Source organism: Gossypium hirsutum, chromosome A13 (genome assembly GCF_007990345.1).
Source record: "Gossypium hirsutum isolate 1008001.06 chromosome A13, Gossypium_hirsutum_v2.1, whole genome shotgun sequence".
Taxonomy (NCBI): Eukaryota; Viridiplantae; Streptophyta; class Magnoliopsida; order Malvales; family Malvaceae; genus Gossypium; species Gossypium hirsutum.
The window spans coordinates 54,700,379-54,715,515 of record NC_053436.1 but is presented as its reverse complement, the minus strand read 5'-3'; positions in this window follow the sequence as shown (position 1 = coordinate 54,715,515).

Here is a 15,137-nt window from a genome sequence, read left to right as displayed (position 1 = left end):
TTTCAACCATGGTCTTGTTCATTTCCCCATCATGTTGCCATGGTATCTTTCAACCATGGTCTTATTCATTTCATATCACGTTGTCATGGTATCTTTCAACCATGGTCTTACACATTTCATATCATGTTGCCATGGTATTTTTCAACCATGGTCTTACACATTTCATATAATGTTGTCATGGTATCTTTCAACCATTGTCTTACACATTTGAATCGCGATACCATAGTGTCTTTCAGCTATGGTCTTACTCATCTGAATCGTGATGCCATAGCGTCTTTCAGCTATGGTCTTACTCATTTTTGGTATGATGCCATAGTCCAACTATGGCCTTACACGTGTATTGCCATGGCCTAGCCATGGTCTTACACTCGTGGTGTCATATCCCAGATATGGTCTTATCATCAGGATGCCATACCCTAGCTATGGTCTTACACATATATTGCCATGGCCCAGCCACGGTCTTATCCGTCAATTCATCACTATTCACTGAATGGTCATACTCAATTTAGCATTCTACTCCATTCGAACTTTTGATCCGATTTCCATAATTTAACAATATTTATAATTCAATAGCAAACATATGAAATAATACATTATATCAGTCATAATTTAGCAAATAATCATGAAAGTTCAATCATATAAACTTACCTCGCTAAATTACAGAAATACCAAAATTCAGGGGCATTTTAGAAATTTTCTATTTTTCTCTATATTCCACCCAATATTTATCTAAATTGATAATTTCATTCAATTTATTAATTTAAACAATAAAACAATTCATTTCAAATTTCACTTTCCAACAACATGCTATCAAATATTTATCTCAATTTCATTCAATTCAATATTGATGCTTACCTTAAAATTTTTACTTACTATACACATAAATTTAAATATAACATTTATTCATACCTTTATGAGTTTGGACTCATCATAATCATCTTTTACTCATATACTTGAGTATCGCTTTCAACATTATCGGAATTAGCTCGGTTGGGAAACATGTCTATCTTTAAGTAAAACAAATCTCATCAGAGTCAAAAGATATCACACTATCACAGGTTATGTAATGTATTTCTAGGCTTCACATTTCACATGTGCTACATTCGGTTTGAGAACCGACTAAACCTTAGCTTTGATACCACTAAATGTAACGCCCCTAACCCAAATTCGTCACCGGAATAGAGTTACGGAGCATTACTGGAGTTACCGATTTATTTATTAGACATTTTATTTCATCTAACATTCATATTTGGAACCAATTAAAATCAATCATATTGTCCTTTAAACATACTTATTTTTCTCGACATGTTTTACTTGAATTTATTACTCGTCTCAGTATACTTAATTTCCTTGTATCAACGTATCAAAGATAATCACATATTAACATATCATGATAAATATCATTCTCTTGTCATTTCTTCATAAACATAAATCAGGTAATTCATTATATCGATATTTCATGCATTTAAAAATAAAATTCTTGCAATTTAATCCTTATTCCCAGCCATTATTCTCATACAAATTTATAACAACCCATGTACTCTATAAAATATCAAAATTTTTCATAATTTCAACACTTTTCAATTTAATCATTAAAACATGTTTTTTTCTCGATCTTGAGCTAAATTAATAATTTTGTTCAATTTTTCAATTTTAAATAATAAAATAATCCACTTCATGCAAATTAGTCATTTCTAACTTTTTACAAATTTGCCCATAAAGTTTTACTTTTATTCAATTTAGTCCCTGAGCCTAAAATATGCAAATTAGCTATGCTAGTTGAATATTCATACATATTTTTCTCCTCCTCCTCTCCATTCCACATCCGTAATTTATATAATATGCTTATAAGTAATATTATCTATAATTTCACTATTTACTTATATGTATATTCAAAGCTGTCCATTTGAGTCATAGTCACTAAATTATTTATATCTTGAGCTACAGAACTCCAAATTAAGATCCGTTAATTTTACCTGAAACTAGACTCACATGAATTCTTACCATAAAATTTTCATAATTTTTAGTTTAGAAAAGTAGTACATTTTATTCATTAAATTCTTCCCTATTTTGCTATTTGATAGTTTTAACCACTCTTCACTAAAGTTTAATTATCTATTCAAAAAGAACTCAAATGATGTTATAATTTGTTTCTTATAAAAATAGACTCATTAAGGAATCTAACGATATAAATTATGTTCCAAAATTATTTTTTAATAATTTTTAATAATTTTTCCAAATCAGAATAGGGTATCTCGAAATCATTCTGAACCAGTCTCAAAAAATTATAAATATCTCAGAATAAAGAATTTCTTTACTTTCTTTATTTATTTTATATGAAAATATACTCAATAATATTTAATTCCATATGTCACTTAGCTTCTAATTCAATTTCTACCATTTTTGGTGATTTTTCAAAGTTAGCCTATTGCTGCTGCCCAAAACTACTTTAGTGCAACATACCAAGTTTATAACACTCTTATTTCCATGCTCTACCATATTTCCCATTATTTTCTCTCATTTCCCTTCACTAATATATCAAGAACATGGATCATTATATAAGAAAACTCTACCTTAACATCATTTTCATGCTTTTGATATTACCTTACATGAGAAACTCTACTTAAAATATATTGAAATATTAAAATTCGTACCTTGTCCCATTGATTTTAATCTTTAACTTGATTTATCTCTCTCCTCCAGCTTCTATTTCTTGAATCTAACTTGATATTCCAACTCCCCTTAGTCTCCTTAACATTTTTCTCTCTTGGTAGCTATGAAAATTCTTTTGATTTTTAGGTGAAAAGGGTAAATTTTTTGTGGAAGGACTAAATTGTAAAGAAAGGAAAGTTTACTCTTCTCTTTTCTTTCTAACATGGGATGCATGAAAATGGTGGTGTTGTTCCCTCTCTTTTTTTCTTTCCATACACACATATATATATACCAAATAAAATAATAAAATAATAATAAATATCTTATTAAAATATTAAATAAATAATAATTAAATAACTATAAAATATCACCAACATCATCATTACTTTCTAGATTTCTCTCTCCTCCAATTGACCATTTTGCCCTTTGTGATCTTTTAAAATTTCCTTCTTGAGTCATCACTTAATTTGGTAAAATTGTAATTTAGTCCCTTATAATTCTTCACCTATTCAATTTGGTCCTTATTCATCAATTTTCCTTGGTTTCTACATCATTCCACCCTTAAAATATTTGCACTATTATTCCTTCAACTTTTTCATATTTACACTTTTATCCCTCAAATTTTGAGTATTTACTCTTAGGCCACAAAATTTTTCTCACTTTTACAATTTAGTCCTTTCTGGAATCAATATGTCATAATATACTTCCCAGTGACATAACTCAATTTTCTTCTTCTTGTCACTTTATTTCCTTATTTTACTGTATTAAGAATAATATCTTACTGTAGAAATTTTCGGGGTGTTATAAAACCCATTTAGTTTTTAAATGCTTTGGAAGACTTGGTAAAATTCGTTACTACAACTGAAATTAACTTAACAAAACGTTTGTTATCATTGATTTTATAATCAGTTTAAAACCGCAGAAGCTTCTCTGGTTGGAAACCTTAAGATTAGAAATGCATGTTTTTCTTTGAAACTGTTATTGTTTAAAAAACTCGATGTTCCTACTCAAGCAGTTTAAAATACAAAATCAAAAGTCGAATAAAAGTTAAAAAGTCCCCTAAATGGCCTTATTACATAATTAAAACCCAAATATATAGTTCTAGAATAAATTTAAGTCATAATCAAAACATCTGCAATCGTGTGGCCAACTGCACAGTTAAAAGGAAGGGTGAGTTTATGAAAACTTAGTGTGTAATCCCCTATTAATCAAACAGTACACAATGCATACAGTAACGGTCTGGGCCATGGCCCTATTCAGTAACAGTACAGTCTGGGCCTTAGCCCTATACAGTGGCAGTGTGGGCCTAAGCCCAATTCAGTATCAGTACAGTGTAGGTATGCAACCCATCCCAATCCAACCAACACACCACCCGTACCAACCAACACACCATGTGGGGATTAAATCGATCCATCCAACACACCAATATCACAGCGAAGCTGCTAATAACAGTATACGTGGCATAGCCACTAATATCAGAATACGTGGTAAAGCCACTAGCACAGTACTTCATCCAAATCAGAATCCCAACCCCAATGCAAAATGTCATGTCATAAATAATGTGTGTATGCAAGGTCTCATACTCAGATGCAGTCATATATATATCATACACTTATCAATCAACCTACCTCTAGGGCATAATGGTATTTGCATCCATTAAGGGTAAAATAGTAATTTTAGCCTGTAGGGGTATTTCGGTTATTTACATGATTTTTCGGGTCTCAATATAGTTAACGACCCTTCAAAAGGTCTACAGTCATCTCAAACGACTCAGATAGCCCATCTGACCAAAACGGTGTAAATGGGCCTATGGCCCACTACTCGGCCCAAGTGGGCCCACACGCTTGTGTGGCCTGTTTAGCCCAAATCCAGTAGCGACTATAAGATTACCATAGCCTACTCCATTATCTTCCACTTACTGAAAGTTTCATCCGTGTGGGGCCCATGAGCCCACACAGCCCGTCTCAGCCCAACGGGGCCCAAAACGGCCCAAACCCACGAGAACCCTCGTGCCAGCATCTATTATCTGTCTCCCATGACTTGTTGGGTCAGTTCATCTCACAAGTGATCGCTCGCTCGTGAGGCCGCAAATTTTGAAACTTCAGCATTTTGGCTTTTTGGCTTTTATCGATTCACATTAGCGTAATGGTGTGACTACACACCTTTTGGCTTTTGGACAGTAACAGAATGGTGTACGGATACACACCTGGATTTACAAAAATGAGAGAATATCCTAGGAATCCAAAGCCTACAATCGATCCAACATACAGTTAGTCTCCACATAAATCAATCCAAATCAATTAATCTATAACCCAACTCTTCTGCTTACCCTAACCGAAAAGAGGGTGGCCAACTGCACCTGGATTAGTTAGGGTCGAGCATCACTTGTATCTAGGCACCTAACTGCACTCACGACAGATTAAAAGGTAGAACTAATTAAAAAGTAGCCTAAAATCATACAGATAACCCTTTGAGAGACTAAGAGCAATCGGCCTTACTCAAGTATTGGAAGACAGGGCTTTAATGTCTCGAGAACGTCCTCCTCCCTTCGTCTCTCAGTGATACTTGGAATCCAAAAACACGCATCATGGGAAAGAGAGGTCACGAATCAACAAATATAGAGATTTAAGAGAAGGGACATTTGGCTTTTAGAAGATAGTAGAAGAAACAGTGTTGCCAATCTCTACACGATATACTTACCAATAGTAAAGGAGCCCAGAATTCGGCCAACCACATAAACCGAGTAACACAGGCAGTAAAATGATGAACCAAAGAAAGAGGGAAATGTTTGAAGAAAAAGGAAGAAGTTTTAGCAAAGAGGGTGTTAAATTCGCCAGCAGGGTTCTGCCAAAGAGAAATATGAAAAGAAGAAAAGAAAGATGGGTATTAGAGATAGGCTATATTCGGCTAAAGATTTAGAAGGGAAGAAAGAAAGAAGAATTATGATTCGACGCACAAAAGAATAAAAGAAGGAAGTTGCGACAAGGGATTTCAGCTTAAAATTTAGAAAAGCACGAAAGACTACCAGTGAAATCGGCACAAGGGAGAATGGTACCAAAATTGTAAAAAAAAAGAGCAAAACCCTAAATAGAAGAGAAACAATTCGACACCTCCTCCCAAACCAATTGCCGAAAATGCACTCCCAAAACCCTTTGGCCGAATTTGCACCCACAAACACCCTCATTCGGCTACAACTCAACCCAATTTCAAACTCCTTAAAAATCTCCCAGATTTTCTCCCCTTATCCCTCCTTGATATCCTCCATAACAACCTCTATGAACCATTCAAACTCTCCATCACCAGAGTTCAAATCCAACACCAACTCTTACCGTCCCCTGGTAGCAAAATAAATGCTTCTTGCTTGTCATGGAATTCGAACCCATGCCCTCTTAGATGCTCCACACGCTACTTTCCACTAAGCCACAAGGCTTTTTGTGACATAAAATTCCATACACTTAATCATAAGTCCTAACTGCTAACAGCCAGTCTTACTTAAGATCAAAACTAAAAATTTTACCAAGGCCTAGACTCAAACACAGGCTTCCTAAACATTCCCAAACATACCCAAATCACATAACCAATAAAGAAAACAAGAAATTTGTGTCAAAGCATGCAAAATTACAGACCCTACATTTTTGGGGTATTACAACTCTACCCCCTAAAGGAAATTTTGGCCTTGAAATTTACCTGATCAAAATAAGTGAGGGTATTATTGTCACATTGCCTCTTCTGGTTCCCATGTGGCCTCTTCTGAACTATGGTTACGCCAAAGCACCTTAACCAGTGGAACAAATTTCTTTCTCAATACTTTAACATCACGATCCAATATCTGCACCGGTTCTTCCTCAATAGTCAAATCAGGCCTAACCTCAATTTCCTCAACTGACACAATGTGCGAGGGATTAGAACGGTACCGCCTCAGCATTAAAACATGAAACATGCCATGAATCCTATCCAGCTCTGGAGGCAAATCAAGTTGATAAGTGACCGGTCCCAAACGCTTTAGTATTTGGTAAGGCCCAATAAACCTAGGGTTAAGCTTTCCTTTCCGCCCAAACCTCAAAATTTTCATCCATGGTGAGATTTTAAGAAAGACCTAATCCCCCACAGAGTACTGGATCTCCTTACGCTTTAAGTCTACATAAGACTTCTGCCTATCAGATGCTTCCTTTAACTGGTCTTAAATCAGCTTCACCTTGTCTTCTGTATCAGATATTAATTCTGGCCCCAGAATCCTCCGCTTACCCAATTCAGACTAACAGGTAGGAGTACGACACATACGACCATATAACACCTCGTACGGTGCCATTTGAATACTGGATTGGTAGCTATTGTTCTACGCAAATTCTGGCAGCGGCAAATAGTCCTCCCAGGTGCTTCTAAAATTAATTATACAACTTCTTAACATGTCTTCTTGTATCTGGATCACCCTCTCTGACTTCTCATCTGTCTGAGGGTGGATCGCAGTGCTAAAATCCAGTTCTATACCCAAAGCCTCGTGTAACTTCTTTCAAAATCGAGATGTGAATTTAGGATCTCTTTCAGATATGATAGAAACTGGTACACCATGCAGTCTCACAATCTCGACCACATATAGCTTGGCCAACTTCTACAACAAATAATCACTGTGGACCAGTATAAAATGAGTAGATTTAGTCAATCAATCTGCAATCACCCATATTGAATCCTTCTTAGTAGGCGTTAATGATAGCCCACTCACAAAATCCATGGTTACCCTCTCCCACTTCTAGAGTGGAATTTTAATTGGCTGTAATAACCCAGAAGGTAGTTGATGCTCAGCCTTAACTTGCTGGCATGTCAGGCACTTAGTAACTTCGCGTTTCAACCCTGGCCACTAGTACAGCTCACGAAGGTCTCGATATAACTTGTTCCTGCCTGGATGGATAGCATATGGACTACTATGCGCCTCTTGTAATATAGACTGCCTCAAATCCAAATCCCTCGACATACAAACTCTTCCATGGAAACATAATATTGCTTCACTATTCGGCCCAAAATCTGTAGTCTCACCATTCTTGACTTGTCGATAACGAGAAACTAGCGACTCATCTAGAAATTGTTTCTTCTTAATTTGATCAGTCCAAGTCCGTCTCACTTGCAATTCAGCTAACAAGCTACCATCATCAAACAGTCTAAGACGAGCAAACATTGCTCTCAAATCAGATACAACCCTACGGCACAATGCGTCAGCTACCATATTAGCTTTACCAGGGTGGTACTCAATTGAACAATCATAATCCTTAAGCAACTCTATCCACCTCCGTTGCCTAAGATTTAGCTCTTTCTATGTAAGGAAATACTTGAGGCTTTTATGACCTGTGAAAATAATAGTATTTTCACCGTATAAGTAATGCCTCCAAATCTTCAGCACGAATATTACTGTAGCTAACTCCAAATCATGAGTGGGGTAATTCGCCTCGTGAGGCTTAAGCTAACAATATGCGTAAGCAACCATCTTACCCTCTTGCATCAACACACAACCCAAACCAATGTGTGACGTATCACTGTAGACAGTAAATTCTCTGCCAAACTCTGACTGTATTAAAATAGGGGCGTTAGTCAAAACATCTTTCAATTTCTCAAAACTCTCTTACTGTTTATCAGTCCAATTAAACGGTACCCCTTTACGTAGTAACTTGGTCAGAGGTGCAGCAATCAGTGAAAACCCCTCAACAAAACGTCTATAATACCCAGCCAGACCCAGAAAGCTTCAAATCTCAGATACCATTTTTGGTGGTTTCCAATCCACTATAGCTTCAATTTTTGAGGATCCACCCTAATCTCTTGACCGACACTACGTGACCTAGAAATGTCAATTCTTGCAGCCAGAACTCACACTTGCTGAACTTTGCATAAAGCTGCTTTTCCTTCAAAATTTGTAAGACAATTCGAAGATGTGCATCATGATCCTCTTCGGTTTTTGAATACACCAGGATGTCGTCTATAAACACAACTACGAACCAATTCAAATAAGGAGAGAATACTCAGTTCATCAAATCCATGAAAGCCGCTGGTGCGTTCGTCAACCCAAACGGCATCACTAGAAACTCGTAACGACCATAGCGCGTTCTAAATGCAGTCTTATACACATAAGCTTCCTTAACCTTTAGCTGATGATACCTAGTCCGATATATATCTTGGAGAAAATCGTGGCTCTTCGTAGCTGGTCAAACAGATCATCTATCCTCGGTAAAGGGTACTTGTTCTTGATAGTCAGTTTGTTCAATTGACGATAATCGATGCACATGCGTATGGATCCATCCTTCTTCTTCACAAACAACATCGGTGCTCCCCACGGGGACACACTCGGTCGAATGAATCCTCGGTCCAGTAGCTCTTGAATTTGAGCCTTTAACTCTACCAGCTCTTTTGGTGTCATCCTATAATAGGCAATGGACACCGAAGCTACTCCAAGTAGGAGCTTAATGCCAAATTCAACCTTCCAGTTTGGAGGCAACCCAGGAAGTTCTTCAGGAAATACATTCGAAAACTCCTTAACAGCTCTAATATCTTTCACAGAAGGACCTTTAGAATCAGAAATACTAACATAAGCTAGGAACATCTCGCAACCCTTATGAACTAGCTTCTCGACCCTTAACACAGAAATCACGTTAGACAGATAATCTCTTTGCTCCCCTATCACAATCACCTCCTTATCCTCCGTAGACTTTAGCACCATACACTTCGCAGCGCAATCCAATTTTGCATGGTGCTTCACTAGCCAATCCAAACCCAATATAATATCAAATTCCCCAATTAGCAATTCCATCAAATTCGCCGAAAAAACAACCCCTTGTACCTCTAAGGGCACGTCTCTAAACAAATTATTCACCCCAATAGACTGTCCTAGTGGACTTAACACAGTTATCTCACTAACAGTATTTTCAAACTGGATACCCAACATCCCAGACACAGTGCATGCAATATACGAGTGTGTAGACCCAATATCAATTAAAGTAGAGTATGGTACATTATAAATCAGGAACGTACCAATTATGATGTCAGGGGCGTCACCATCCTCTCGACAATGAGTAGCATAGACCAAGGTTGGTTATCCCTCCTCAGTGCTACAAGCAACTCTGCCCGATACTCCATAATCTCGCTCTCAACCATTTCCACCTCTAGCCTATCAACGACCTCTCAGTGGCTGATAACCACCTCTCCCTGGCTGAACATGGCCCTAACCTGTCGCTTGCATATGAACAACCCTCTGAGTACAATTTTTAACCTGATGATCCATAGATCCACACTGAAAACACGCCCCAGTTCATTTCCAACATTCACCTTGATGAGCTCTTCCATAATCAATGTAAGGCTGCGATCTTGCTGTAACAACAGGAACCGCTCGGACTGGCCCATCAAATCTGACCCTCTTTATAGGCCTTCTAGAAGAACCCGAGGGTCTAAAATCCCTCTTGTTTTTGCCCCTATCTTTCTCGCGGTTCTAGCGCTCAGAGCACTTTACATCCTCAGCAATTTTTGGTTTCTCAACAATGGCAGCAAAGTCTCGCTCCCTCTACGAAGCTATCAGCACATGCCACTTATCTCGGAAACCATCCTCGAACCGCACACAGTGTTCATACTCATTCATGACTATCCCGCGAGCATACTGACTTAGCCGCAGCAACTCTGCCTCATATTCTACCACGGTCTTATTCCCTTGGGTCAAGTTCAGGAATTCCTTCCTTCGAGTGTGCACATAACTTACGCCCATATACTTCCCTAAAAAGGATGCTTTAAAGAAATTCCATGCCAAACGGTCAGCTTGCGTACCCTCTCTCACAGTGAGCCAACACTGGAAGCCTCATCTCACAGTAAAAACACTGCTCCTTTTAATTTTTTCTCCACAGTATAGTCAAGGTCATCCATTATCCGCTCGGCAGCCTCCAACCAATACTCTGCCACATTTAGGGCTACACCAGAAACATCCCAGAAAATTTCCACTCCATTAGATTGGAATCGCTCAAAAATTAACCCTCAGCCTACAGATCCAGTACTTGCTCCAGGAACCCTTTCAAGAACACGCAACATTGCTTGAGATAAAGCATCATCCCCAGCTGCTCGGTCATGAGACCCTATCTCAGTTACTGGTGGGCTGGTGCCTCCCTAGCCGGCATGTGACCTGATATCGAAGACACAGCTCTAACACTTCCTCGGCCTCTACTGTGGCCTTGTGCACCCCTTCCGCGAGTACCCCTTGTGCTCATTTCGATAGCAAATTATCTATTTTAAAGTCTTATGAATCAGTTTATAATTTCATTAATTATTAATCAATGCGTTATGAACAAGAGTAATTAGGGTTTGTTTTCACAGAACAAAGTCTTATGACAGTTCTCTATTCTTATAGTCTCAGTTTACTCGAACTAAAGAGTTTCAATGTAGTCCTACTATCTGTAGTAGTCCCTCAGTAACACTTTTCAGTCTATAACAATAAACAGTGTCAGAAAACTTACAGATTTGGTGCCAGAGACTCGGTGTGCCACATTTCTTATGACAACGTTTAAAATTCAAAATTTCAAAAACCCATTCCATAGTCTAGTTTTGCAAACCTGGCCCTGATACCACTAAATGTAACACCCCCAACCCAACCTATACATTACAATCGAATCTGACGTGTCACATCAAAGTGCCATCCAAAACTAGTACTTGTTTGGTGAAAAATCGTTCTAAAGTTAAAACCAATTTAGTTTTTAAATGCTTTGGAAGACTTGGTAAATTTCGTTACTACAACTGAAATTAACTTAACAAAACATTTGTTATCATTGATTTTAAAATCCGTTTAAAACCACGAAAGCTTCTCTAGTTGGAAACCTTAAGATTAGAAATACATGTTTTTCTTTGAAACTGCTATTGTTTAGAAAACTCTATGTTCCTACTCAAGCAGTTTAAAATACGAAATTAAAAGCCCAATAAAAGTTAAAAATCCCCCAAATGGCCTTATTACATAGTTAAAACCCAAATATATAGTTTTAGAATAAATTTAAGTCAAAATCAAAACATCTGCGATCGTGTGGCCACCATCGAGTCCCTCGTGGCTCCAAATCGTCTTAAGCCTGGGGATTACCTGCACAATTAAAAGAAAGGGTGAGTTTACAATAACTTAGTGTGTAATACCCTATCAGTCAAACAGTACACAGTGCATACAGTAACGGTCTGGGCCAGGGCCCTATTTAGTAATAGTACAGTCTAGGCCTCAGCCTTATACAGTGACAGTGTGGGCTTAAGCCCAATTCAGTATCAGTACAGTGCAGGTATGCAACCCATCCCAATCCAACCAACACACCACCCGTACCAACCAACACACAACGTGGGGATTAAATCGACCCAACCAACACATCAATATCACAGCGAAGCTACTAATAACAGTATACGTAGCATAGGCACTAATATCAGAATACATGGTAAAGCCACCAGAACAGTAAAAATGTGGCAAAGCCACTAGCACACTACTTCCTCCAAATCAGAATCCTAACCCCAATGCAAAATGTCATGTCATAAATAATGTGTCTATGCAAAGTCTCGTACTCAGATGCAGTCATATATATATCATACACTCATCAATCAACCTACCTCTAGGGTATAATGGTCATTTCCACCCAAAAGAGGTAAAATATTAATTTTACCCCGTAGGGGTATTTCGGTCATTTACCCTATTTTCGGGTCTCGATACAGTTAACGACCCTTCAAAAGGTCTACAGTCGTCTTGAACGACTCAGATAGCCCATCTGACCAAAATGATGTAAATGGGCCCATAGCCTATTACTCAACTCAAGTGGGCCCACACGCTCGTGTGGCCTGTTCAGCCCAAATCTAGTAGCAACTATGCGATTACCATAGCCTACTCCATTATTTTCCACTTATCGAAAGTTTCATTTGTGTGGGCCCCATGAGCCCACATGGTCGGTCTCTGCCCAACGGGGCGCATAACAGCCCAAACCCACGAGAACGCTCGTGGCGAACTCTACTATCTGTCGCCCATGACTTGTGGGCTCGGTTCATCTCACAAGTGATCGTTCACTTGCGAGCCTGCAAATGCCGAAACTTTGGTATTTCGGCTTTTTGGCTTTTGCCGATTCACATTAGTGTAATGGTGTGACTACACACCTTTTGGCTTTTGGATAGTAACAGAATCGTGTACGGATACACACCTGGATTTATGAAAATGAGAGAATCTCTTACGAATCCAAAGCCTACAATCGATCCAACATATAGTTAGTCTCCACTTAAATCAATCCAAATCAATTAATCATAACCCAACTCTTCTGCTTACCCTGACCAAAAAGAGGGTGGCCAACTGCGCTTGGATTAGTTAGGATCGAGCACCACCTGTATCTAGGCACCTAACTGCATTCATGACAGATTAATAGGCAAAACTAATTAAAAAGTAGCCTAAAATCATTAAGATAAACCTTTGAGAGACTAAGAGCAATCGGTCTTACTCAAGTATTGGGAGACAGGGTTTTGATGGCTCGAGAATGTCCTCCTCCCTTCATCTCTCAGTGATACCTGGAATCCACGAACACGTATCATGGGGAAATGAGGTCATCAATCAACAAGTATAGAGATTTAAGAGAAGAGACATTCAACTTTTAGAAGATAGTAGAAGGAACAGGGTTGCCAATCCCTACACGAAATACTTACCAATAGCAAAGAAGCCCAAAATTCGACCAACCACACAAACTGAGTAACACAGGCAGTAAAATGATGAACCAAAGAAACAGGGAAATGTTTAATGAAACGGGAAGAAGTTCCAGCAAAGAGGGTGTTAAATTCGCCAGCAGGGTTCGACCAAAGAGAAATGTGAAGAGAAGAAAAGAAATATGGGTATTAGAGATAGGCTATATTCGGCCAAAGATTTATAAAGGAAGAGAGAAAGGAGAATTATGATTCAGGGCACAAAAGAATAAAAGAAGGAAGTTCCGACAAGGGATTTCAGCTTAAATTCCGAAAAGCACGAAAGACTACCAATGAAATCGACATAAGGGAGAATGGTACCAAAATTGTCAAAAAAAAAGAATAGAAAAACCTGAAATAGAAGAGAAGAAATTTGGCACCTACTCCCAAACCAATTGCCAAAAATGCACTCCCAAATCCCTTTGGCAAAATTTACACACACAAACACCCCCATTTGGCTACAACTCAACCCAATTCCAAACTCCTTGAAAATCTCCCAGATTTTCTCCCCTTATCCTTCCTTGATATCCTCCATTAACCTCTATGACCTATTCAAATTTCCATCACTAGAGCTCAAATCCAACACCAAATCTTGTCGTCCCCTGGTAGCAAAATAAATGCTCCTTGCTTGCCATGGAATTCGAACCCATGCCCTCTTAGATGCTCCACACACTACCTGCCACTAAGCCACAAGGCTTTTTGTGACAAAATCCCACACACTTAATCATAATTCCTAACTGCTAACAGCCTGTCTCACTTAAGATCAAAACTAAAAATTTTGCCAAGGCCTAGATTCGAACTCAGGCTTCCTAACCATTTCTAAACATATCCAAATCACATAGCCAGTAAAGCAAACAAGAAATTTGTGTCAAAGCATACAAAATTATAGACCCTACATTTTTTGGCGTTACATGGTGTCTTTTGAGGTGAATCATTGTAAGATGTTTAGGTTTAGCCTTAGAATGTCGAGGTCTTCCACGAGTTAGATGAGAAGGCTCATGCGTTAGAAGAAACTTTGGGGGAAGAGCCCAAAGCTACTTCGTATAGAGCTGTTAGGAGGTCGACTAAGGCTGCTAGTGATTATGGTTGTAAGGGTAAGAGAGGTTATTTTGGTAGATCAAGACGAAGTGTTACTGGTGACAATGGTCAAGATAGGCAGGCTGCGAAGTTGAGGCTGGTCCTGTTGATCAGGGGGCTGATGCATGGCTGATATGTCAGTATTGTAGTCGATGTCATCATGGCAATTGCAAGAGGATGATGAGTGCTTATCTTGTCTATGGTTCGATGGAGCACCGTGGTAGTGACTGCCCGAGGAGAGCCATTGTTGTTCAAGATCAGCCTAATATTGTTGTTCCTATTGCACCTACTTCAGCTCGAGGGAGAGACCATGGCGGAGGTGCTAATGCTAAAGGTGCTGGTTAGCGGAGTGTTACACAAGGTTTGATGGTGGTCTAGCTAGGGATTATGTAGCAAGGAAGCCCCATAATAAAAAGGCCATTTATCTTATCACAAGTACTTTCATGCTATAGTCTTTTCCTTTGGTAGCTTTAGTTGATTTTGGTATAATGAGGTCGTTTATCTTGAGAGACGTAGCCAGAGATTTGGAGATTGCTATAAAAACATTTAGATCTAGTGTTACGATTAAGAGCCCTCTAGGTGATAGCGTAGCAGTAGATTAGGTTTATCGTCGTCGTCCTCTGATAGTTCACGGACAAGTGTTCCCGATTGATCTTCTCGATTTACCGTTTTGGGGTTTTGACATCATTCTGGCTATATATTGGTTGTCTGAG